Genomic DNA, 25,761 nt, shown 5'->3' on the forward strand with positions numbered 1-25,761 from the left:
TTTGAAAACACTACTATAAAAAAAATGAGTTCTCCTTGTAATAGTCTACACATGTATGAAAGTGTTCTACCCGAGTCACAACCTGCTCTTGATAGATAGGAAACTGTGGTGTAAAAGATTGTTACTTGTTCAAGGTGACAGCAAACATCAAAGAACAAGAATAAAAAAACACTGGCCACAATAGTAACAGTCAACCAACCAATACACAAAACAGAAACCAACTTGAAATATGAACAGAAGATTATCCAGCAAATATGATTTGATTCTGAAGGAAGAGGTGCTAAACAGCATATCACTAAATCCTCTTGTCTCTCAGATACCAACATGTGGTTATATTCATATAAATTTCTTTATTTTGCTGATAAATGTGTAGACATTTCTAATTTCTGGCCCTTTGATATAAATTCTATCAATATAAGTAGAATTTTAAAATAACATTTGAACTATAAATTTTCCATGTTGGTCTTAAAATTATAAATTAAATGAAAAGATTCTTTACATATATTTTTACCACATATATTTTCATGTAAATTAAGTAAGAGTGATTAGCCAACTGCTCCCTCAGTCCTAAAAGAAAGGGTATAAAGTTCAAGAATACACTTTATCAGGACTCAGATTCTATTTGGCGAGGGGGGGAAATAGACTTGTTGACATATTATTGAGCAATTACTTGCTGACATGCATTTTAAGCACATCTTTAACAGTTTTTTTAAAAGAACAGTCTTGAAATAGATATATTTTGTTCTGCTTACATCTCACAGATACAATGAGAAACATTCTACAGCAAACACAGATATGTCCAAATTAGGAATTGTTTGTTCTTTCCTGTGTTCATAAGTGCTTTGTTGGCAAATGGTGAAGTTCTTATCATAAACATTCTCGAATAGTGCAGTGGCAACAGCAAATAGAAGTTGTTCATGCTAAATATTGTATTTTCCCCCCTCTATATCCTACAACCAGAAAGCCAGCTTCTCTGAATACCCTTGCCAAGAGTTTTCTATAAGGAAGACAGAAGAAAGTACTTACACATAATTTTCCTCCATGATGCATATAAAAACCTAAATGCTTCAGAGAGTAAGGTAGTGTTTCAGAATGAAAGGTAATAAAAGAAAATAATTTCAGAAATTTGAAGGAAAAAAAAAGAGATTTCCTTTTGGTGCAGGTACTGTGAGTTGCCTGGGAACTTGCAGCTGCAGAGAAACACTCTAAAGATATCCCTGGTTATAGGGATGAACCTAGGAAGAAAAAAAAATGGATTGAGATACTTTTAACATAGACATTGCTTTATATTATGAACTTGAAAGTAATGATAAGAAAAATGGTTCTAGTTCTATTAATATACAGTGGTTTATAATTTTAAGAAAAGTTGATGCTACATGCTGTAAACTGAATGTCTATACCCTCTAAAATTTATATGTTGAAGCCTGAAATCCAATGTGGTATTTCGAGGTGAGTCTTTGGGAAGTGATTAGGTCATGAGACTCACGAGTGGGATTCATGTTCTTATAAAACAGGCCCGACATTGTTCTTTTGTTCATCTGCTAATTGAGATACCAAATGATGAGAAGGCACCATCTATACACCAGGCATCAGGTCCTCAGTAAATGACCAAATCTTGACTTTAGACTTCCCTGTCTTCAGGACTGTGAAAAATAAATGTCTATTGTTCCAAGCCACTCAGTCTAAGGTACTTTTGTTATAGCAGTGTGAACAGAAGAAGATAATATAAATTTTAACTATCACAGTAATATACTATTTTGTTGTCATCATGCATATTGTACCTGAATTCTACTATAACGGTATGGAGAATTCACATACATGTTTCATTTAGACAAGGAGAAGAATGTTGGCAAGAAGACAAAGCTAGGGACTGAGCATCTGCTGGATAATCAACCAGTATATCTCATTTTTACTTTCTCTATTAACTAAAATGAAGTCATCTGAAGCTGGATCTATGATCTATAGATAGACAACATTATAGAATAAGATGTAGTAGTGAATGTGAAAATTAGACAAGTCAAATATCACATTAGTGTGATTTACATGCTTATTTTCATATATTTTTGAATTTTAAAAATTATGTTTTAAGCTAATTGAACTTCTGCACAATTTAAAGATATTTCATTTATATGTACTGTATTGGAACAGATCTCTTTTTTGTTTAAGACAGATAGCACTTAATTTATACTGAAAGGAAGAATAAATGTTGGTACTAAGTTATATTTGTAAAATATTAAAACACTGTGTAAATACCACGAGAAATATATGAATCTTTCATCAAAAAATCAACACTTTTAATAGTTCTACTCACAGATCCATTGTACTACCCGTGAAGCTTAAGATTCCAACTCACTTCCTACCATTTGCTAATTCCCAGTATGTGCTACAGTTGTATGGAGGCCACGACAGTCCTTGAATCCTGCCTTACTCTCTCGTTTCTAAATCATTGCACAGGATATCTTTGTTTCTTAACCATCTTTCTCCATTCATAATCCACACTCATCTTATTTTCTCCTTTTTGCCTCATTTTTATAGACTGTTTTAATCCATTTTGTTTTGCTATAACAAAATACTTAATGCTGGATAACGTATAGTTAAAAAAAAAAAAGCATGTCTATTGGACACATGATTCTGGTGGACTAAGGGTCCAAGCAGCATGTCCAAGCAGCATGTCACCGGTGTGTCACAATGTGGCAGAGAAGGGGGAGAATACAATGGGTTTGTTCAGTAGAAACCAAGTTGAGGTTCCAGGTTCACTATATATCAAGCCATTCCTGTTAAGAACTAATCCAGTCCCAGGGTACCTGACCTACTTTTAAGAAAAAATAATCTCCCCTGAGGGTGGGGATCCCATAACCTGGTCACCTTTCACTAGGTATTACTTCTTTAGGGTTCCATCACCTATGAACATCATTCCAGTAGGGACCAAGTTTCTAGTATATGAACCCTGGGGAAAAAAATCACAACCAAACCATACAACAGATATTTAAGCATCCTGCCTCCTGAAAGTTAGAACTCTTTAATTCTATTCCTTCCTCAATGCTATGTCAGATGTTTTCCGTTTATGTTCTTCCTGTGAATACTTTCCTTTTGCCAGTGTTGAAGCACTTATCATACTTTAAAAGAAACTATCTTGGCTCCATTTGTTATTGCTACTATCCTAATAATCCATGAGAATGACTTAGTGGTCAGACAAAGACAAGTTATTAGCATAGTGGAATAAGAAAGAGCATTATCCTTAGTTCTAACTTCTGTCTCACAAGGAGAAGGTCAAGAGCAGCTATTTATAAAATTTTGGAATCTGGACTCAAGTAGTTGCAGGCGGATTCTTCTAGGCAGAGAACCGATTGAGATTGGACAAAATGAGATTGGAACTTGTGATCCAATAATTTAAGATTGGTAGGCACAGAGATATCAGGGCCATAATAAGTAAATAGTAGTTGGATAAGTGGATTTCTCCTAAGGGAGCTACTGATCCCGAATGCAGGCTATTTGCGTAGAAGAGTAATCTCTTGATCAAATAAATGTGGTTTAAGGAGTGTGTCAAAGCAAGTGGTAAAGTTTTATCTCCTTTCAATTAGTGATATCTTCTAGGAAACAATTTTCTGGAAAAACAGTAGCCAGGTTGACATAGATGTTTCTGGTTCCAACAAGCAGTCGTAATTTCATTTCTCTGTTTATCAAATTCAAGGGTATCACCTAGAGGGCATGCACTGTATGAAGCCATGATAGCACAATGTTTAAACTTACAATACATATGTATAAATTGATAAATGTTACAAATATTAAGTGAGCAGTGATATTAAGTATTATAAGTGAGCAGGGTGTAAAGTGAACAGAGGCTTCTGTGAACTACAAATTTAAGAATATTTACTGAAATCCACTGCCAATTTTGATTTCTCCTTCAGGAGTATTGAATGTAAGGGAAATGGAGTTTATGTGATTATTAGAGAGCTAAGGGCAAGGCTAAGGAGAACCACTATATTGGTTAGATTTCTATTGCTAATGAAATACTTGAAGTAACCAACTTAACAGGGGAAAAGTTCTTTTTCTGACTTACTCTTTCAAGGGTTTCTGTTCATTGTCTGCTGCTTGGTTGTTTTGGGGCCTGTGGCAAGGTATTACAAGATGAGGTGAAGAGTTCATGGTAGAACAGAGCTATTCACCTCATGGCAAGTGGGAAGCAAGTTAGAGAGGATGAGCTAGGTTATCTCCTTCAAGGGCACAACCCTGCTGCCCTAACTTCCATCAGTGAGGCTTCACCTCCTAAAATTTCACTATCTCCCAATAGCATCATGAGCTGGGGACCAATCTTTTCATATATGGGCCTTTATTGGACACTTATTCAAAAGTGTTTTTTTTTTAAGCAAAAGCTTATGCTGATGGGCAGGATATATGAAATTGAGTTGCCTCAGAATCCAAAAATCATATGGAGTCATGAGAAACAGATACAGCCAACTAGATCTAGGAAGTGCATAGCAGCTGAGTGTCATCTTCTCCCAGCTCCCACTAAATCTAAGCATCTATTCAAAGGTAGAAAGGTAGCCACCACACCACAGAGATGTGTGGACCTGGAAACCAAGAACAAATTGGCTTCAATGGAAATCTTTTACTTTTTGTGATTTAGGTATTGTTCATGTTTTATCAAAGCTATGACATGATTCTCGGGGCTTTGCTCTAGGACACCATGTGGCTACAGCAGAACATCTAACAAATACCAAGGACTTTAAGCCTTTCCCAAGACGAGAATTTATGCATTCTGCCTTACATCCTGGACGATGAAACCTTTAAAACTCAGCTGGGTACATTGCCAACAAGAAAGATTTCTGAGATCCTAATAAGAAACTGGGAAGTACAGTCTGCAGAGGTAATTAATAACTGTAGGATTTGATTCACACAGAAGAAGAAAAAAAATATTTCAAAAGCCTACATTATTCAAGGAAAATCACCTTCTATACCTGTTATTTCCCACAACAAATGGAAAGTGACAAAATATGAGCAGGGAGTAACACCTGAGAATTGATCTTGTATGAAGAAGAATAGAATCTGAAGTTCTAATAAAATATGTATTAACTTGAATTAAAATTAACTGGGCTATCCATCCTCTTGTTTCAAAGAGAATTTTTAATGCCAGTTAGATATTTAAAAATCCTTTTTTCCATAGCTGGAGTTGTGGCTCAGTGGTAGAGCACTTGCCTGGCCTGTGTGAGGCCCTGGGTTTCATTATCAGCACCACATATAAGTAAATAAATAAAAAGAAAAAAATCCATTGATAACCAAAAAATACATATTTTTTTTAAAAATCCCTTTTTCCTTCCTCACCAAGCTCCAGGATTGCTTGGTTCATCCTGTGCATAAGTACTTGATCTATGCCTAGTGTATTGAGAATATGCCAGAGATGGATGTTGGATACCTGGCCTGAGTTCCAGTATGGCTCCACATAAAAACTTGTGCCCCCAAACTAGAAGTGTTTCTCAGGATTTCTCAGGGTGTGATGCTCTGGGCTTATTACTATGTGCCTTGCTCACTGTCTAGTTGGTTTTCCCAAGAAAACAAACATGCAAACAACATGCAAAGAAGTCTTAATGTCTCCTGAAAGCTATTTAGGATCATGCAATTAGAGGCAATTAGAGAGCCATCTCGGTAAAGAAATTGGTATTAGTTTCTTCATCAATTATCTGTGTATGCAGAAATAATACTGTACCAAATTCCTTAACCAAAGTTAAGAAGGTACTTTAAGGTACTAATTCAAACTAAATGTTAAGAAGACAGAGTCTGACTGACAATCCAGTGTTTAGATTTGTGCAGTGAGGCAAGAGCTCTGTCATAATTTCTTCCATGATGTTAAATTCAACTGAAGGAACTAAATATTTCTTGTCCAAGTAAATAAAAAATAATCACATAATTGCAATTTTACAGTTCAAAAAAAAACCTGTAAACACCACAATTTAAATTCTATAATAGCAGAAATAATCATTTTTAATCATTTATCACGGAAAACATGTATACAATAGGCCTAAACACATTTATTTAGTAAATATAGTATTAGATAATTTCCCAATAAAAATGGTCCAAGCATTGTTTTTCTTGAACAGGATGTTTAAAACCATATTCTCAATTTCTCAGTCCTATAGAATTTCTCTGATTTTTTTATCTGTATTTTTCAAAAATCTAATGTTCAACAATAATCAACATGCCTCCTCTTATAAGATTTCTATAAAGACAACACATTTTGCATTAGTTAAGCTGTATAGCTCTAGGGGAAGAAGTATTTGTTTTTTAATTTCTAATTTTTTTTTCAGAGTATTTGGAAAGACAGTTCTCCCTAATTGCAGATTTTATGTTTTTCAAGATACCGTTATCATTCTGATTCTGCTGGTATGAAGAATGCATTCTTATTTCTTTTCCTTCTCCTATTCTTCCTCCCTACCCTCTCCAAATTAGATAAGTTTGTGGTAATTGTAATAGGAAAACTTTGAGGTGGAAATGTGGAAGTGGTATCATTCAAAGCCATTATTGACTATATGGTATAAATGGAAATCTGACTCCTATTTTTCCTTAAAAGCAGGAGACACCCTCACCTGGAACAATTCTTTCCTTTATTTTATGTAGGACACAGTTATTTTTTACTTGAAAGGACCCTGATAAAAAGGAGTGTTTCATAAGTTCTTGGAAAAATTCTTTGTAAATAGTTGCTAACTCCAAGTTAACATAACTACAACTACAGACAAAATGTTTCACTTTATGGATGACAACAGAAACAACTTTGAATTTCGTGACCTTTAATGTCTACAATTAATATAAATAAAGTTTCTCAAAATGGCATCTGAGGGGGCACAGTGGCACAAACCTGTCATCCTGGCAGCTCCTGAGCCTGAGTTTTGAGAATCCTAAGTTCAAAACCAGCTTTAGCAACTTATAAAGCTCCTAAGCAACTTAGTGAGACACTGTCCCAAAATAAAAATTAAAGTCTGGGGATGTAGCTCTGTGGTAAAGTGCCCCTGGGTAAAATCTCCAGTCCCCTGCTCCTCCTCCCCAAATGGCTTCTGAATTTTTATTTAAAATTTTTCCGTTTTTTAATTCTTCAGAAGACAACCTGTCTTAGTACAGGGTTCTACTTCTGGGCTCTTGTATGTTTTCTCCTGTACCCCTCTCAGCGTTGGTGCCTGAGTAACCAACATGTTAGCTGAGTGACAGCAACAAAAGACCTTCAGTGTTATGTTGTGAAACTGCATTTTTTTTTTCTGGAAACTTCCAACCTTATTTATGGCATTTCATTAATTTATGATGCAGTGAAAGGTGGCACTTGGTAACATGCCCCTGGGCGGTCCAGCTTTCATCCTTCATTAACATATGCCTGTGTTCAATCTCCCCAGGCCTTCAGGAAGAGATGAGTAATAATCTCACACACCACATTGCTCTTAATTAAAATTTAGTTAATTACACATTCCCTAAACTACAGAGTTATGAACTAGCTCTGAATCGAAGACATGGGATATCAGAAAATTCAGGTTTTGATCATGACCAAAATATACGATTCAGCTCACATTTACAGGCACCATTTGGCTGTAACTTGAGAGTCAAATCATGCTGAATGGAAACATAAGATATTTGACAAATGGTACTGCTTTGTCAGCCCCATTCTTATTTTTCCTCTGCTACAGAAATACCAATATATCAATCTTACCGCCTTCAATTTGAAAAGGAAACTTCCATTCCCAGCTAAGTGCAAAAATTTCTGAGACCAATCTTTTAGTGGGTGTTTTATTCAAAGTGAGTTCAAACCTCTACATTTGATTAAAATAAAAGTAGAACATACTGATATAAATTATTGCAGAAGACAAGAAGGGTTCATAAAAGCTGGAGAAAATGATGAGATTATAAAAGTAATTTTATTTTATAAGAGAGACGATTCCTCTGCTTTCAGTGTGTCTTTTATGTACATACAGGTGAGCAGGGCTATGACTTTTAACATTTATTGTAGGAAACATCTATTCTCCCCAGCTCTGACGTTTTAGTTCCTGATATTTTCATATTTCCCTTTGCCTTGATTCTGGCATTTAGCTCTCTGGAGCCATTATTCAAAGCTGCACTTAGTAGCCCCAATAAGAATGCAGCATCTTTCTGTAATGCACATGACCATTTAATGATGCAAGACCATCTTAATTCCCTCTCCTTTTGTTTTATTTTCCTTCAGGGGCCAACAATTCTAAAGGCTTAACTCTCTCTCAGCTGGTGAAAGTCCAATTGCCCTGCTGAGTGCTGTGGCATTCCTTCCTCTCCTCAGTGGTCAAGGAATAAAATTCCTCTGCTCTTTGGAAAGTGTGTCATTTAAAGGGTGTTAGCTATTTGTATCCAAAAAATTTCTTGCTGGGAGAATTGAGTTAAACACAAGGGGACAGATAGTTTCCTATTTCCAAAACCTCCTAAAAGACATAAAATCACACCGAACGCTGTGTCATTTTACAGATTTCTCTCTTTAACACCATTTTCCCAAAGGCAGACCTGCTAGTTAAATCAGGAAAAGGAAGTGTGGCCAATCACTTTGAATATAAGAAGAAATCCCAGAGAATACCATAGGGCTGAATTCCAGGTTTATTACCAAAGAAAGGGTAATGGGTACACTGCAGGCTTGAGCAGCCCCAGATCACCTTTATATGAACATCCAACTGATCTGGCTCCATGTCCCACATGTTGCACTGTCAGCCCCCCTCTGTCACATCGTGCCTTTGGCTTTCCTGTACTTCCCATGTTCTCCAATGGTGCTTGATTCTGTCCTCATATTCCCTCCATGGCTGCTAAAGTAGAGTGCAGTGACAAAGAACTCTGGTAACTCAGTATTGTCCTTTCCCTCAGTGAAGTCAGGTGGCTCTATTTGCCTATTATGGACATCTGATAAGGTCACAGACTCCCCCTCACCCACTGAAGAACTCTCTGGACTGCTTACTACATACTCTGCAGTACTGATATTTGGGACCTCTTGGAAAAACAATGCTTTCACCAGCCCAATCAGGACAAAAAGGGTATTTTACCTTTATTGGTGCCTTTCTGACCCAAGAGAGGAGCAGAGTCATCCCAAGATTCAGAGGCATCCTCATGAGTTTCTGTATATCACTAAGTGCAGAAACCCAGTTCCCCACACGCCAGTCTTCAGTGCCAGACTGTGGAGCATACCGATGCAAAAGGTCATTTATGGGTATGTGCAGAGTGCAGCTTAAATGCCTCCAGGAGAAAAGGAAATATTTTTAAAATGTCCCTGAATCTCTTACTACCCCTACTAAGTAAAAAATGAATGAAGTGCTATAGCTCTCTCCTGGTCATATGCAATTTTTTTTTTTTATCACAAAGCAGCTCCTATTTTCTCAGTCTGAAATAACTGCATGAAGATTAATTATGACACATGAGGAGGGACATTGTTTCCCATTGCCACTCCAACTGCATTATTGTTTGAATTATTTTCCAACCTCACTCTACTCCTTCCCCAAATTGGTGAATTATATGAAATGAAGGGAAAATTTGTATCTAGTCCATCTTGGATATTTTAGGTGCTGATATGAAAAATTTGGAGACCTTGGTGAAAATGAACAGGAAAGATGGATCACTAAAGCTACTGAAGTGTACAACTTTTTTTTTTTTTTACTTTTCCTGAGGTCTTCTTCTCAACCTATATGTGTTTTCCATTTACAGCTTAGTGTCTTGCTTCTTCAGACTTTAGGATAATCAAAGACTAATGCAAAGCTCCACTGGCTCTTGGGAGTCCCCAAGCTGGCCTGTGACTCCATGACTCCATACAGCAGGGTCATGATTCTGGGATTCTCCTTCTGCTAAATGACCAATGCAACCCAGGAAAAAATGGGGAGTGAATCAATAGTTCCAGTTCAGGACAAGGGGTAAACACCAGGTAGCTGCAATCTCTGTATAATTAAATGAGTGGGTGGCAAGTGACTAGAAACTATGTCCTACTGTGCATTACTATGTAACAAGTTGCAACCTAACTTCATAGACAGACCCAAATATTCTCCTATCTTAGGTGTGCATTTTTGTAGCAAATGTTGTAACCAATCACAGGTAGCCAACTGATTAGACCATGTGCCTCATCTCACAATGCTCAAATGAGGCAAACTCTTGATATAGTGAATCAGATTATTTCTTTACTTTGCTTCTGTGTTCATCCTATGTATTAGTCAGGGTTCTCTAAAGGAACAGAATCGACAGGAAGTATAATTATAAAATGGATATTAGGTTGGCTAACCCAATCAGAAGCTGTATAGTCTACAATAGCCTTCTGCAGGTTGAAGAGCTGGAAGAACCAGCAGCTATACAGTCCAAAAGGCTGAAACTACCCTAGTCTGAGACCAAAAGCTTCTGGACAATCACTGGCAGAGTCTGCTTTGAAAGACTGGAGAAATATCCTCAGATGATCACAGCAGCAATGAAGAATGGGTTCAAGAAGAATCAAGCTTGCATCTACTACTGCCTTCTTGTTCTTCCAACTTTATCCAAGCTATCATCCTATTGGACAGTGCTGCCCACACTTAGGGACAGTCTCCATTTTAGGCTATCCCACATGCCAATCATTCCTAGATACACCCTCACTAACACACCCCAAATCCTTTTATCATATGCAGTTCTTAATCCAATCAAATTGACAATTCAAATTGACCGTTACAGTCTATAAAAGTTTTCTGTTCATACTGCTGGGTGAATCTCCCTGAATCTCTGGTTCCAAATGTAGTGCAATTTCATGAGTCATTCTTTCCTCAAAAAACTGTCAAATTTATTATCTATTTTTTTTTCTTTTAACACACCCAGCTTCCATATTGGAATGTTACTATGTCATGCCTGGATCAAAGCAGGCAGTAGGATAGACATCCCTTTACCCCAATCAGTCATGGACAGAACACTTCCAGCTCTGGGCAAGGTAGGCTGCTGCCGTGCACCACTCTACGATATAGCAAGGTGTCTTACTTTGACTCAATGCCTCTGTCCTGACCTCCACAGACTGGGAGTGCACAGAAAGGCAGCAGTTTCTAGACATTGGCAAAGATGGGAGGGCCAAATGGCCTAAGACTAGCAACTCAGAAGTTGAAAATCTCCTGGAAGAGTTAGTGAGTCACAGATAGTCCATGGATGGGCCCAACACAGACTTAAAGACAAAACCATTAAAAATTTCAAAATATGTGAACAAATCATTAAACTCACTCTCAAGTTTAAGTGGTATGTCTCCACACTAGTTGCACACCCTTGTGTGAGCTCTGTTCAGACTTTCTCCATGTTCATAGCCAAACTCAGCAAGGATGGCTATGCTTCTCTGTAGGAGTAGAAGGAATGGAGCTATGCAATTTCCATTGACTGGGAATTGTTAGGTAGAATAATGTTTTGCAAGTTGTTATGGCATATAGGGAATCCCTCAAAACCTTCTGTGTTAACACAGAACTGTTTTGGGGTGAGATGATTAAATTATGAGAGTTATAACTTAATCAATAGATTATTTTATTTCAAAAGGTGATATTCTATTGAGTGAAAATATAGGCAAATAGAGAGTGGTTAAAGGAAGTAGGTCACTGGGGCTTGCTTTGAGGATAAAACTGAATCTATCATGGAAACTTCCCTGGATTAAGAGACACCAGTACCATGGAAACTTTAATGAGGAAAGCTGCTGGCTGTGGTCAGATCTAGCCTCAGAGAGAGGCCATGTGGTCTCCAATCAGCAAGGCCATACAGGTGAAGCTATATGAGCCCTTTGGAGAAAAACCTCCCTACCCCAGATACTAGACATGGACCTATAGTATCTAATATTCACCTGTTTGGGCTTTGGTTTTGTTTAGGTCCCATCCTTTTATTTTCTTACTCTATTCTCTTTTTTGAATGAGGATGTTTATTCTGTATCATTATATATTGGATGTATGTAACTTATTTCAAATTTCACAGGGGCTCACAGCCAAGAATTTGCCTTGAGTCTCAACAGGAGACTGAGGACTTGGTAATGCTGGAACTGATAATGGATAGGTTAAAATTATTGAATTATTTTTACCTGCACATTCACAAAATAACCAACTCTTATAAGTTATGTATGCCACATTTTTGTGCACTTTTTTCCAGTATATACCTTTCTTTCTATCCCCTTTATTTTATATCATTTTTATTCTATGAGTACACAGCATTGAACTATTCATATTTAAATGGGCATGTACAAAAGCAGAATTATCATCAGAAAAACATTATTTAATCAACTAAAATAACGTATTTCCAATGCTGTGATCTTAATACTATTGTCTTCCTCTGTAACTATCTCCTTTGAAGAATTTTTTCTTTGCACATTTATAATGATTGTAAATATCTGGAGATATGATACAAATATCATGAACACAAATACCATGTCAAAATGATGTGTCATACTGCCCAAAAGAAAAATAATTCTATAGAGTAGATGAAGAAGCTCATGTAGAAAATTTCACAAAGAGTAGAGCAGGCTTTGGACTGCATCATTGTCAGTATATTACTCTCCGTGTGATTATCATGGAGTTGTGCATTGTCAGTATATTACTCTCCATGTGATTATCATGGAGTTGTGCATTTGTTAGGAAAATTTATCTCCAATTTACTTTATTTGTAACTCAACAAGAGGTTCTGCTTGGAGAAGTGTGGGACTGCAAATCCATCCAAAGCCACTTCATTTGATGACTGGTCAAAGTTAATCTAGTTAGCAATATTAGAAGATATGATTAATGAAGATGAATAAGATGTGGATATCAAGAAACATAGGTAAATCTCTGGAGAAAAACAATAAAATTCTGAAATATTCTTACAAATTTACACTCAAATGTAAATTTCACATCATGTAAAATGATGGAAAACCATCACATAATTTTATAGGAAAACAGTATACAAAAGTATTAAGACAATGTTTTATTGATAAGAATTACTACCTAGCTAAAAATAATAGCTGAATATGGCTTAACATTTAAACTAAATTTATTTTCAGTGTGTTAACTTTTAATTGTTGGATAGAAGTACCATAAAATCATAAAAATGTATATGAAAATTTACATGCTAAGTAAAGTGTGTTGCATTAGCAATCTCTGTTATCAGGTAAAGAAGACTTATAGTGCTTATTTAGCTCTCTATAGTAATTTCGTTAGGGAAAAAAAAATTGACATATCCCTCCATTGCTGATGTCCCTTCACTATGTCATGAATGATTTGTGGATAAAATTTAACTCCCTTGGTATAGCATGGCACAGAATTCTCCATTACCTGAACTTGTTAAACTTATATTTAGTCTCATCTCCAAGTTACTCCCAGTTTATCTGTAAGTACCACTATATTTGGAAACGGCTAAATATTTGTTTCTCTACAAAATTAGTGTTGGTACCCTAATTTCAATGTGATGATGACATTTGGAGTTGTGGTCTTTGGGAGTGTCAATTAGGTCTTGAGGGTGGAGAGCTCACAACTGGTATTAATGTGTGTATTGAAAAAAAAAGATAATTATGTGGCTTTCTTTATGTCATGTGAGGACACAGCTAACAAATGGCCATCCAGAAACCTGGAAGAGGTCTCTCACCAAAACCAGGCCCTACTTGCATACTGGTCTTGCCTTCCAACCTGTGGAACTTGAGAGATTTTGTCAAAACCAAACAACTCATGTCATTTTGTTAAAGCAGCCCAGGCTGACAGGCAATGCATCATGACGTAGTCCCCAGCAATAGCAACCTCGTATGGTTTCTTGAACAAACCATACTGAATGAGATCCATAGAGTTTTCCACTTCCATTTAAAAAATAAAATTATATAATTTACAGGTAAATAGAACTGGAGAGCATCATGCTGAGAAAACAAGCCAAACTGAGAAGATTAAGGTTCATATATTTTCTCTCACTTGTGATATCTTCAGAGAATAAAGGGAATAAGAGATTTCATGAACATAAAAGGGTGACCATTAGGGTATATGGTGATGATTAGGGAAAGAAAGAGCAGAGGCCAAGGCGGAGTACTGGGACTTGAAATTGATCAAAATATGTTATGTACATGTACAAACATACCCCAGTGAAACCTTTTAGTCTGTGTAATTGTTATGTACCAATAAAAACAATCAAAAAGGGCAAGAAAAGAATTATCATTTGGCCATTCAATTTCCTGTATTTGGAGTACTTCTTCTTAAACAAGGTCTACACTCATAGACCTTTAGAATCATGCTGTTAACTGTCCCTCTTTCTCTGAGAAGCTATCTTTGACACTCTGTTGCTACAACGTCTCTCCCTGCAACATTCAAGATGGAGGGGCTCACTCCATATTTCAGAAAAATATGGAGCTCATGTTCCTTGTAATGCATTTACCACCTTGCATTTTTAATAGCTGCTCAGAAGTTGTTTTCCTTACCAATCTGTGTGTGTTTTGATTAAAGGACTGTGGTGTTCATACACTGGGATGTCTATGGTAATTTCAGTGGATACACACACAAAAACATGGAAATAATTTGAAAAGTCTAATGTTTTCATTGTATGTATCAGAGTTGACACAACTCAGAGAAGATATCCTACTGAGTGTGCTTACTGATGTTCCTCCAGATCCCAGATGTGAGATTCTGTAATGAGAGATCTGAGAGACTACAGGGAAACAGGGATCTCTGTAAACACAAACCTACAGAAGAACTGCTCTTGAAGTAAGATGAAAGCTTTATTTACAGACTACCCATAGATCACATCCTGAAAAGACCACAAAACGTTATTTTTGTTCTCTTAAAAAAATAATTGTTACCATATTTCCAATCCTAACTTTGTATTGTCAAACAACATAAGTTCTTATAAATTTGCAATTTGCAATTCCAGGCTTCAAAAACATCACAATGTAAAATATTTGTATCTTTTAAGTACTTTTGTAGGTAACTTTATTAAAATATTTCTTGCCTTTTCAGTTTAGTACAAAGATGGTTTTTCCTATTTTCTCAGTCTATAAAGATTCATCTCTCTTGCTTTTAATTCTTCAAGCACAGTCACAATTGAGAGTTAAAATTTAAAAAATGTATAATTAGCAATTCTCAAAAAAAATTTAAAACTGTGAACCTAAATTTGGACATGCTCATCAGTGAAGCAAGTGTTCAGAAAATAACTTTATTTCCTAGAGGAAGAGAAAAAAGTCTTAGGGAAAGGTTAATGTACTTCTATAGTTAAGTCCAAGAAAGTTTTGGACAACATTAGGGAGAAGAGAGATTCATAATTTTATAGCAGGTGCTGGTTCTGACTTTTGAAAACAGTATTAAAAGTCTAAGGATAGGATTTCCAACAATTCAAGGAGGAGATTATATTATCAGTTAATACGTAGGAGATCACAATACTGACCATAGCTTGGTAGAAAGTTCCCAGTTCTTATGCAAGAGGAAAAGAAAGGCCATTGCTTCCAAAGGAAAAAAAAAAAGGCATTGGGCAATCCAAAAGAGCCATGACTAAAACCCAGAAACCAAACTGGAATCCAAGTTAATTGCATAATCATGTTATGGGTTAGATCTGAGGTGTCCTCCAAAAGCTTATGTGTGAGACAATGCAAGAAAGTTTAAAGGTGAAATGGTTGTGCTTTGAGAGACTCAATCTAATCAGTGTGTTAATCCTCCACAGAAATTAACTTGGTGGTGACTGTAGGCAGGTTGGGTGTGGCTGGAGGTGGGTCCATGGGGGCAAATCCTTGGAGTTTATATTATCTCTGTGAGGGGAACTCAGCATTCTCTCTCTCTCTCCCTCTCCCTCTCTCTCTCTCTCTCTCTCTCCCTTTCCCTCTCTCCCTCCCTCCCTCTCTCTCTCTCTCTCTCTCTCTCTCTCTCTCTCTCTCTCTCTCTCTCTCTCTCTCTCTCCCCCTCCCTCCCTCCTTCCCTCCCTCCCTCCCTCCCTCTCTTGCTTCCCATTTCCCATTTCTGCCATGATATTATGGCTCATCACAGGTCCCACTGAATAGAGCTGTTCATCTGTGGATTGAGACTTCTGAAACCATGAGCCCATGAATAAACATCGTTCTTGTCCTCTTGGTCTTTTGGTGACAGTGATAGAACTGCTGTCTAAATCAGGTTGCCTTATTGAATATAGGGTGATGAGATAAAATGAAACTGATTCAAGTGAGCAAAACAGCAGAAGCCACGGGCTACATACATGGGATGTGTGGGGAAGAAGGCAAACTATGGACATATGTTTCTTAACACAGGTTAGAACTTGGTCTGGAGTTGGTTTTACGGTGATGTCTAGGCTAAAACACTTAGTACATAAAGCCTGTCTATAGAGAAGACATAGAAAAGGAAGAGAAAGCAGAAGTCACTATTTTGTAGTTTGGCTGAATATGATCCCTGAATTTTTCTTTAGTGATGGACATTAGGAAAGTTAAAATTAGGCAAGTAATACCCAAATATTGAAGAACATCCAAATCATCAGTTCATAAATGACTATATAAACTCAAAATATTTGGTGCAAATTCAAATTTATTGGCTTAATATATCAAGTTAAAAGACAAACAGACCTACAGAAGATCATGGATCTAGTGGTTACTCAAGAATAAGGACTACCACCTTAAATTCATTTGGAAAAATAAGAGCACTGGAATAACCAAAGCAATACTGTGTAAGAACAGTGATACAGGTGGCATCAGAACCTCTGATCTCTAATTATGCTACAGAGCGACAGTAACAAAAACAACATGGTAGAGGCATCAGAATTGATTTAAAGACCAATTGAAGATACAAACACATATACTTACAGCCGTTTGATACTTGATCAAGTTGTCAAAAATATAGTTAGAGAAAAGATAGCTTTTTTAACAAATGGTGCTGGGAAAACTGGGTCTTCGTTTGTAGAAGGAAATTAGATCCCCGACCTTCATCCTGAACAAAAGTAAAATCACAAAGGATCACACATAGAAATTATCCTAGAAACCTTGCAACTGCTAGAAGAAAACATAAGGTCAATCCTCCTTCATATAGGTGCAGGCACTGACCTCTTCCACATGATCCCTAAAACTTAAAAAATAAAACCAAGAATCAATAAGTGGGAAACCATCAAAATAAAAAGTTTCTGCACAGCAAATAAAATCATAAAGGGATTTTCACTACAGAATTAGAGAAAACTCAGTTGCTCCTCTGACAGGGAATTAACATTCAGAATATATAAGAAAAGTAAAAATCTTAACACCTCCCAAAATCCAATCAATAAATGAGCAAAAGAACTAAACAGACATTTCTCAAAAGAGGAAACACAAAAGGCTGAAAAATATGTGAAAAAAATATTCAACATCTCTAACAATCAGGAAACACAAATCAAAACAATGGTAAGAATTTACCTTGCTCCTGGCAGAATGTCAATGATTAAGAACACAAATAATAATAAATGCTGGTGAGGATTCTGGGCAAAAAGTACACTCATACATTGTTAGTGGAAGTACAAATTAGTATAACCATTCTGGAAAGCAGTATAAAAATTCCTAAAATAATTAGAAATGGAACCACCATATGACCCTGCTATCCTACTCCTTGGAGAGAGACATATATATTTCACAAAAAATTTTACCTTCGTGTGTGTGTGTGTGTGTGTGTGTGTGTGTGTGTATGATAGAAAGCACCATCAAAAATACATAATCAAGCAAAAGCAAGATTAGTAAAGGAAGGAGAATATACAAAGGGAGGGAAGAGGAAAAAGCAGGGGAATGTGAACTTAAATAAAATATCATGTATACATGATTTTGCCTGAATGAACCCAACTACTATGTATAATGATAATGCTCTAATAAAATGTTTTAAAAATACAGAATAAGGACAACTTATGGTTTTAACAATTACATTACAAGGCTCAATTTCTCAACTCGGGGGCACTCAACCACTAGGCCCTTCCCCAGTCCTTTTTTGTATTTATTTGGAAGCAGGCTCTCACTGAATTGCTTAGTGCCTCATTGTTGTTGAGGCTGGTTTTGAACTCATGGTCCTACTGCCTCAGCCTCCCAAGCTGCTGGTATTATAGGCATGTGTCACCACACTCAATGGCTCATTCATCTTTTATATGCAGTTTCCTCTGACTTTCCAATTGTCTCCTTAATGTAATTAGGTTTCCAATTCATGGGAGCAATATGAAACCACAACCCTTATAGATCTTCACATCTTTATCCACAGCTTCTGCTGGTAGTAGAGAACTTGCTCTATCATGCACTTTTTTTTAATTTTTGGTGCCAGGGATTGAACCCAAGGTCTTGTGCATGTGAGCTATATCCCCATTCCCTACTATGCACTTCTGTGAAATGCTCTGGAAAAGTCCTGAGTTGACCAGACTCTGTCAAACTGATGGTTCTTGGACTACTCCATGAAAGATAGCAGGTTATAGCTTAGGCTATTTAACTCTACCTGGATAATTCAACTGTGGCTTAAGCTTTGAGGTCAAACAGGATGCTAGTTCTTACTGGAACAATGGATGGTATATGTGCACTAGTTCCAGAAAAAGTTTTTTCCTAAGAAGAATAAGGGGTTGAGTTGTGAATGGAGCATAGAAAAATATTTGCTCTGGCCAGGTAAATAATTTTAAAAAGACACAGTAAAGGAAATATTGTCAAACTTTGGCATCTCACCACTGAAGATCCAGCACTTACATAAATACTTCTATACATTTAAAAGTTTTACAGGTTTTCCTGGTAATACATTAGATCAGGAATCAATGGTTTACATAACAAATAGAGGGTGTTATCCATGATCTATTGACTGCCAAAACTGCCTTGAGCATTATTCTGGTACATTTGATATGAAGAGCCAATAAAATACTAATTTGAAGCTGATAATGACACTTCAATTCTCAAAATAAGAAGGTAAAGATGATTACTCTTCACATTAAAACATGTAGATACCTCTGAGAAATGTTCTATGGACTTAATACTGAGATTGGCAGAAGAAACCTCTTGATGTTTCATTTATATTTGGCTCTACCAACTTCTATCTTGGCAGAAATCTAAGTTGGATAGACATTCAGCAAACTATTACAAGCAAAAGGAAACAACAAAGGCAATAAGAAAATAATTCTGGATTTTGCTGATTTTTTTCTCAGCATCATAGAATGTAAAACACAGTCATAGGTTGGTATAAAACACCAATTGACAAATGAAAATCTTTGAATTATTGTTCAAATTTACATCAAAATTGCTGGGTTAAATGTCATGATCATTTTATAGCTTAATAAGAAATGCATTGAATTTCTAGATAGCTTCATGCAGAGCAATATAATAATTTGTTTTTTAGTAAAAATATCAAATATTTGATTGAACTGTTTTTACATATTTTTGTCAGGGATATTTTTCTCTTTCTTTCATGCAGAGTTTAATCATCAATTTATTCCAACCTTTTTACTTGTGAGTATTTTATAAGTTTATAATGGGAAAGCATTGGGGAGTTAAATATTGAGAACAAAGAAAATGTTCATCAGCATTAATATATTAAACAAGTTAAATAAATAGCCAGTTTTGCAAAATGCTAAATGGTGCCCAATTTCTGCATCAGGGTAGTAAACATGAGAGCAGATTTGGAGATGCTAATTACCTGAGCCATAGCTTAGTGAAATCAAAGGTATCCATGACACTGTTTCAATTCATGGGCAGAACCCAAAGTAACAGATTTGGCACTACAGTGCACTGTGTCCAGATACACTCACCATGCAACTTGCTAGCAATGGCAGTCTGGATAAAAGGAGTTGCTCAGAATTACCTCTTTCATACATGCCCTGACAATATGAATAAACTTCCACTAATCCTAAAAAGAAAGATGGATCCAAGGTCAGCCACATTATGTTGAGGGTTTAGAGATGCCTTAATGGTAACCTACCACAGTAAAATGGGTTATGCATTGATTCTAGGTTACCATAGTTATGCATTGATTCTAGGTTACCATTGCTAAACCAAATGGGTTATGCATTGATTCTAGGTTACCATTGCTAAACCTTCCATCTCTTACTAGCTATGGTAACCTAGAATCAATACATAACCCATTTTAATGTGGGCTCTCACAAGTTTAGCTGAGGTGGAGTAACTGCCTGCAGTAAAATTACCTGATATTACAAATCTATTCTCCAGTCTTACTGGGTACTTAGCACCATGCCAACACATTTCAGGGACTCAGTAAACAATAGATTTAATTAATATTTTACTGGATCAATGAATGAAAAATGAATGAACACCTAGATCAATTTAGGAAGCATCACAGGGGATTAAGGAACTTCAGAAAGCAAACTTGAAATCTCAAGAGTAAGGTGGTATTTTAGCCTTGCTTTGGAACAATACTGACTGAAAGAATAGAGAACAGCTGGTTCAGCAGATGTTTTTGAAGAATCGGATTTGGATTTCAAGTGCAAGTATAAACTGGGGATTGGAATGATGGGCTTTTGGCAAGGCATGAAGTAAATCTCAGGAGAGTGTGGTTGAGTATATTTGTCCAAAAACTAACTGCCCTGCTCACTAGACTTTGTACGGTTTCCAGAAGAGAGGTCTGTGCTGATAAGTGAATTAAAACAGTCTTGTTAGATGGTTGACATTCTCAGTCTTAGTAGCTCAGATCCAACTTTAACAAAACAATACAAAATACTACACTTTCTAGAGTTTATGCATATTTTGAGGTACAAATATGAAGTGATTTCCCTTAATGGCTGAAGAGTTGGAATCACCTGTCTTACAATTGAGGGCAGCTCCCTTGGTAGTCAACAGCTCCATTTTCCACATTCATGTAGTAGAGAACATCATAATCACATAGACCACGGGCTGGGAATTCACAGATTGGAAAATAAGAGTACAGATAACAGGCTTATTCTTTCATAGCCTATGAAATCTTAAAGGAAATTTATTATTCTTTTCTTCAAATACTAATTCAGTGCCAAATATATAATCATCATTGTTGTAGAAAATTAGATGGTAGAAGAAGACAAAAATCTCTTCCTCCACTGAAATTATGTTTTAGCAATGTGTTATATATAGATCATATGCACACATAAAAATATATGGAATATACGTTTTAAATTAAAGCACTGTTAAAGACAGCTAAATTATTACAGCTATGAAAAGTGGATATTATTTTCTTCCAGGGAGCAATAAGGAAGAAAGGTAATGAAAATAGCATTTAGCAAACCTTGAAGAAGGGGTAAAATTTGATCTTACAGAGTATTAATGAAAGTGATTATTTACTCAGCTCTTACTAAATGCCAATAAATCCCTTTTCTTCTATATTAAGAGATGGACACTTGTATGAGCTAGGTTAAGTTAAGCTGTTGTAATACAGAAGCTTAAAAGATTGAGTTTCTTTAAATTCAAGAATTTAACCAAACCTGAAAACTGCTTTTCTCTGTATATGGCTTAGGTACTTGTTTGCAGTAGTTCTTTTACCCAGGAAACCCTGCTCATTGACCTTTGCCTCAGTTTCTCATCTGTAACACAGGGGCAATATCAAACAATGAAGAGAGAGAGATTCCTTGACTAGAGTGGTATTACAGGAATGGAGAGAAGAAACTATGTATTTTCAAGTCCATACCATAAGCTAAACAAGACAAGAGAAGAAAACATGGCCTCAAAACTAGCATTACAAAAATGAGCAGAAAACAAAGACAATAAATGAATATTGTTAATTTAACAAGTAAAAAAAACTATAAATGAATGAATAAGTATGAATGGATAATTGGGGAGTTGGCTAAAGAATAATTAAGTTAAATCAATTTTTAAAGGCTACTAATACTACTTGTTAGATTATCATGGACATTCAAGGGTAGAATTCCCATATTAAGAAAAGATTCTAATCTAAGTAAAAACTACATAAACTTTCCCAAATGCTAAAGTTTTCTATTTAAAACTTGATATTTCAGTGTATCCAGAACTTTTCCAATTTGTCTGATTAAAATTAGAATCTATACCCAAATAGACTGTTTTATTTTATTTTTACAATTTTGAAGGAATTCATTCAGATAGAATAATACTTATGTTTTTTAATAACTGAGAACTTGTCCCTAATTAACTGCGTGAGGTCAAAACTTTAGAAGTTTATGTTTGATAGTCTCTCAACAGCTACATAGTGTTCCAAAATAAAACATAAAAGGAACAGCACACTACAAAATTAGAACCCAGTTGAGACATTTCTAAACTATAAAATAACCCAAGAAAGAATATAGTAAGAGGAAAAAACATCCGCACATGCCTCCCATTCTACATGTTTAATGTCAAAAGTTATTTCACACATTTTGTTACTGCCCTTTGAAGAAGCAGTCAAAAAAATAACATTAGGCGCTAGGGGATTTAGGGGATCTAAAATGTCTTAATTCCACAATTTAGAGTCTTGATTGCTCTCACACTGTCTTCTTTTAGAGCAATTACTGCACTAGTGGATGGATTCCAAATGCTCACAGCATAGCTGTTAGGTGATTAGAGAAAGTTCGAGAGAGGCACTCTTGGCAACTCCTAAACAGATGCTGAATACACACACACACACACACACACACACACACACACATATATATATATATATATATATATATTTTTTTTTTTATTTATTTATTTATTTTTATTTCAGTAGAAAATTTAGAATTCTGAAACACTAGATTTGGATAAAGTTCTTATACTTTAAGTTCAAGAGGCCATTATTTAGTAATGAAAATAGTAAAAAAGAATTTTAAAACCAAAACAAAAAGTGAATTATGTGAAAGAGGCAGGGGTTGAAAGTTGTGCTTTGTCCCTTGCTGCCATCCTTTAGGGGAAAACAAAGAATTTCCATAGTTCCACAACAACTGGCTAAAGAAAAAAGAATAACTAATTTTCTTTGCAAATATACATGTATTGTGTTTTTAACTAAATGTGATTCCCTAATTCTTTTCAGCACTGTATGAACATAGGGAAATGTATAAAACAAGGGAGGATAAAGCTAAAATGACAACAAAGACATGTAACACAAAGTAATGAATTAATGAATTTGAGAATTAAGGGAGAAAAAAAATGAAGTGAAGAAAGAATGGTTGGCAAATGAAGAGAGACAGAGTCAACAAGTAAAAGAGATAAAGTAAAATTATGGCTTCTAATCCTGAGTCAAGAGGGACCTGTCTCTTAGTGCATTTATGATATGCAGTCACAGGTTGAAAAAGGTAAAATACTAACTGATATTGACAACTTTGAACCACTGCATGGAAAGATACCATGTCTGTCAAATAGAATAATTTAAGTCAAGACCAAAGTTGAGGCAAGAAGAGAAAAGAGAAAAAAAATTAGAAAGAAATTTCCCAAAGTAAATGCAGAGAGTGGCATATATACAGCCTGGGAGACGAGGATAGATGAATGGTCTGCAGATATTCTGGCAGTGCTCTCCAGGAGGCGGATTTGCTTTATTTATTTTGGCTGCCACAAAGAAGGAAGAGTCAAGCACATACAGGCATATTCCCCATGGCAGGCGGATGCATCTGCATAAAGTAAAGAACCACTCTATATTCACATTAGAGAAGCATATTATCAACATACATATGACAGATCAAAATTGCTAGCTAATTATGTTTCTTGATGCTAATTTGTACCTTTTATATGATGCTGATTGTGGTTTTTGCTTTCCTTGATTCTTTTGGACAAATCTCTTCTTGCCATTAAACACAATATCAGATATTTAGATGTTACAGATTCTTGATATGTGGTGCTGTGTCTATAAAAGCTGTGAGAGGGGATCATTAACAGATTCTCAAATGATTACTCTGCTGAGCAATCAGTTAAAATGGATAATATGAAACTGTTCTCTTAAGTCTATAAAATGATTATCATCCTAACCCTGCAGAATACAGATGGTGGGAAAAGCAGGCAAGGCCTAAAATGTGTGTTGAAAGAATCACAACTGGAAACAACCTTATTCCTTTCTGATTTGAACACTAGTTTTCGGAATAAAAATAAGAAATTCGAACATCCATATGCAGATCTATCAACCATTAAATGTTTATTAATCATTTGAAGTTCTACTTTAAATACAACCCTGAAAACTACATAGTCATGTATAAAATACATTTTGTACAATGTATTTTATGGATTGCAAACCACTCAAATGTAATTAACCCTTAAAAACCAAATCTATCAAATAGAAATTATTATCTATAATTTCTTTCAGGTAATATCTAAAACTAAATTGCTCAAAAATTTTACCTTAGATTTTCCAGCTAACAAATGGAGGAACTAGGATTTAAACCATGTTTCTCTAACTTCACTCATTGATCAGGTTGAGCAAACATGAAGGTCTACTATGGACAAGGTACTGTCTTACTTCTAAATGATAGCGTCCTGATGGAATTGACAGGGAATGTGCCTGTGAGCAATTTAACATGTAAACCAAATATGATTTCAATAGTTAATAAGCATCATAAAACAAAATCAGTAAATCAGTTACAAAATAACCTTAATTTGTTGAACTTAAAAATTTACTTCCTTGAGAAAGTAAATTGAAATGGAAATTTTATGACAAGTTCTTTAGCTAAAAGGTGGACACCTGTTGGGATAGAGAAAACCTGAGGATGCCCTCAAGCTAGCATAAATATGACCCATGTGAAGAATGAAAGACTGTGACCTCAGTGATACAAAGATAAGAAGGGAGGGAACAGAGCTGGCTGAGGAACTTGGCAAAGGTGTGTCCAGATAATGTTGGTCTCTTATCCTCAGAGCAGTCACAGTTGTTGAAAGGCTTTCTTCACAAAAGCAATATCATAGTAAGCTCAGATTTGTGTACAAAGCAGAGAAAAAATTAGAATGAGATAAAAAATGCAGAGAAGCCCAATTAAAAAATGGGCAAAAGGCTTAAACAGACACCTCATCAATGAAGATATACAGATGGCAAATAAGCATTTGAAAAGTTGTTCAATAACATATGTTGTGCTAGTCAGAGTTTCATTACTGTGACCAAAATACTGACAAGAACAATTTACAGGAGGAAAAGTTTTTTTGGAGTTCACAGTTTCAGAGATTTTAGTCCATGGTTATCTGATTCCATTGTTCTGCCAAGGTAAGGCAGAGAGCATCATGGCAGATGGGTGTGGGGGAGAAATGCCGAAGTCTTGGCTGGGCACAGAATCACCAGCCACCACACACCTTGTAGATTCAAACAGCAATTCTTTATTCCCGAACTCACACCGGCCTCTACACACTTTCTGGGGAAATCCAAGTTCTGCCGCCCAATTCACGTCCCAAATGCTTTCTCAATTCCAGGAGAACTCAATAGGAACTCAGGCAGCAGGAACGCCCTATTCCCAGCAGGAATAACCTTCAACCTGGAACTGCCCTAAAACCCAGATTGTCTTAAACCGGGAACACCTTAAACCCAAATTATCCTAAACCGGGATACTTCCTAAAACCTGCAGGATACACCCTAAACCTGGATCCACCCTGGTCCTTGAGCAGGGTCACCTTTCTCAAAGACACATGCAATGTCACAGCAAATTTCCAAGGCAAGTCCATTTAACATGGGGTACACTGGCAAGGAAATTTCATGCGTCATTCCTACTTGGCAATGGCCCTCAGCAGAGAAAACCTGCTCAATTCATGGAAGACAGAAAGCAGGAGATGGGGAGAGATCAGGGTTAGATATATTTCCCAATGCCACTCCCCAGGGACATACTTCCTCCAGTAATACCCCACCTGCCTGGAGTTACCACCTAATAATTCATTCAGCTATCAATGGATTAATCTACCAGTTGCATAAATCCACTCATGGGGTCAGAGCCCTAATCTTTGCCTAAGATCTTCACATCTGAAGCTGCATAGCACATCAG

The sequence above is a fragment of the Ictidomys tridecemlineatus genome, chromosome 5 (genome assembly GCF_052094955.1).
Source record: "Ictidomys tridecemlineatus isolate mIctTri1 chromosome 5, mIctTri1.hap1, whole genome shotgun sequence".
NCBI classification, from domain to species: domain Eukaryota; kingdom Metazoa; phylum Chordata; class Mammalia; order Rodentia; family Sciuridae; genus Ictidomys; species Ictidomys tridecemlineatus.